The sequence below is a fragment of the Oncorhynchus gorbuscha genome, unplaced genomic scaffold (assembly GCF_021184085.1).
Source record: "Oncorhynchus gorbuscha isolate QuinsamMale2020 ecotype Even-year unplaced genomic scaffold, OgorEven_v1.0 Un_scaffold_5443, whole genome shotgun sequence".
Taxonomy (NCBI): domain Eukaryota; kingdom Metazoa; phylum Chordata; class Actinopteri; order Salmoniformes; family Salmonidae; genus Oncorhynchus; species Oncorhynchus gorbuscha.
Genome location: NW_025749247.1, coordinates 10,001 through 12,500, shown reverse-complemented (window position 1 = coordinate 12,500; position 2,500 = coordinate 10,001). Strand labels below are relative to the sequence as shown.

The following is a 2,500-nucleotide window of genomic DNA, read 5'->3' as shown; positions in this document are numbered from 1 at the left end:
CTGAGTGTTTGGGTGGGACGGGGGGGGGACGGGGGGCGAGCTGAGTGTTTGGGTGGGACGGGGGGACGGGAGGCGAGCTGAGTGTTTGGGTGGGAAGGGGGCGAGCTGAGTGTTTGGGTGGGAAGGGGGGCGAGCTGAGTGTTTGGGTGGGACGGGGGGGGACGGGGGGGACGAGCTGAGTGTTTGGGTGGGACGGGGGCGGGGCGAGCTGAGTGTTTGGGTGGGACGGGGGACGGGAGGCGAGCTGAGTGTTTGGGTGGGACGGGGGGCGAGCTGAGTGTTTGGGTGGGACGGGGGCGAGCTGAGTGTTTGGGTGGGACGGGGGGCGAGCTGAGTGTTTGGGTGGGACGGGGGGCGAGCTGAGTGTTCATAAATGACCAGCATGGTCAATTAATAATAATCACAGGCAGAACAGTTGAAACTGGAGCAGCAGCACGGCCAGGTGGACTGGGGACAGCATGGAGTCATCATGTTAGGTAGTCCTGAGGCATGGTCCTAGGGCTCAGGTCCTCCGAGAGAGAGAAAGAAAGAGAGAATTAGAGAGAGCACACTTAAATTCACACAGGACACCGAATAGGACAGGAGAAGTACTCCAGATATAACAAACTGACCCTAGCCCCCCGACACATAAACTACTGCAGTATAAATACTGGAGGCTGAGACAGGAGGGGTCAGGAGATACTGTGGCCCCATCCGAGGACACCCCTGGACAGGGCCAAACAGGAAGGATATAACTCCACCCCCTTTGCTAAAGCACAGCCCCACACCACTAGAGGGATATCTTCAACCACCAACTTACCATCCTGAGACAAGGCTGAGTACAGCCCACAAAGATCTCCGCCACGGCACAACCCGAGGGGGAGGGCGCCAACCCAGACAGGAAGATCAACCCCATTATGACTGTACACTCTGCACACAGCAACCCCATTCTGACTGTACACTGTAAAAGACACAACCCCATTCTGGCTGTACTCTAAAAGACACAACCCCATTCTGACTGTACTCTAAAAGACACAACCCCATTCTGACTGTACTCTAAAAGACACAACCCCATTCTGACTGTACTCTAAGAGACACAACCCCATTCTGACTTTCCCTAAAAGACACAACCCCATTCTGACTGTACACTCTAAAAGACACAACCCCATTCTGACTCTACTCTAAAAGACACAACCCCATTCTGACTGTACTCTAAAAGACACAACCCCATTCTGACTGTACTCTAAAGGACACAACCTCATTCTGACTGTACTCTAAAAGACACAACCCCATTCTGACTGTACTCTAAAAGACACAACCCCATTCTGACTATACTCTAAAAGACACAACCCCATTCTGACTATACTCTAAAAGACACAACCCCATTCTGACTGTACACTCTAAAAGACACAACCCCATTCTGACTGTACTCTAAAAGACACAACCCCATTCTGACTGTACTCTAAAAGACACAACCCCATTCTGACTGTACTCTAAAGGACACAACCTCATTCTGACTGTACTCTAAAAGACACAACCTCATTCTGACTGTACTCTAAAAGACACAACCCCATTCCGACTGTACTCTAAAGGACACAACCTCATTCTGACTGTACTCTAAAAGACACAACCCCATTCTGACTGTACTGTAAAAGACACAACCCCATTATGACTGCACTCTAAAAGACACAACCCCATTCTGACTGTACTCTAAAAGACACAACCCCATTCTGACTGCACTCTAAAAGACACAACCCCATTCTGACTGTACTCTAAAAGACACAACCCCATTCTGACTGTACTCTAAAAGACACAACATCTGTCAGCAAAGTGTGAGTGAGTGAGCTAGCGAGCCCGACGGCATTAGGTCAGTTTGAAACAGCAGCAAGGTCACTGGTATGCATGAAGGGTGTCCAGCCAAGCTGACAGCGGTTGATGTGCGTCACACAATCACAGCAGTAATCCCTAGAGCGGTGTTTCTCAAACTCTGTCCCGGGGCCCCTTCTGGGTGCACCTTTTTTTTAAAGTTGTTTTTTTGTTGCTAGCATTACACAGCTGATTCAACTAACCAACTCATTATTAAATAAAAATGTGATGATTTGAGTCAGCTGTGTAGCGCCAGGGCGTAAGACACTAGGGCATAAGACACTAGGGCGTAAAACACTAGGGCGTAAGACACTAGGGCGTAAAACACTAGGGCGTAAAACACCAGGGCATAAAACACTAGGGCGTAAAACACTAGGGAGTAAAACACTAGGGAGTAAAACACTAGAAAACACTAGGGCGTAAAACACTAGGGCGTAAAACACTAGGGCGTAAAACACTAGGGAGTAAAACACTAGGGAGTAAAACACTAGGAAACACTAGGGCGTAAAACACTAGGGCGTAAGGGCGTAGAATACTAGGGCATAAAACACTAGGGATTAAAACACTAGAAAACACTAGGGTGTAGAATACTAGGGCGTAAAACACCAGGGAATAAAACACCAGGGCGTAAAACACTAGGGCGTAAAACACTAGG

At 49.2% G+C, this 2,500-nt stretch overlaps 1 long non-coding RNA gene across 1 annotated transcript in view; it reads left to right on the top strand.

The window, feature by feature from the left end:
* The window catches only part of LOC124029086, an 8,169-nt gene that overhangs the window by 2,075 nt on the left and 3,594 nt on the right, over window positions 1–2,500 (top strand). The gene's annotated exons all lie outside the window — the stretch shown is intronic.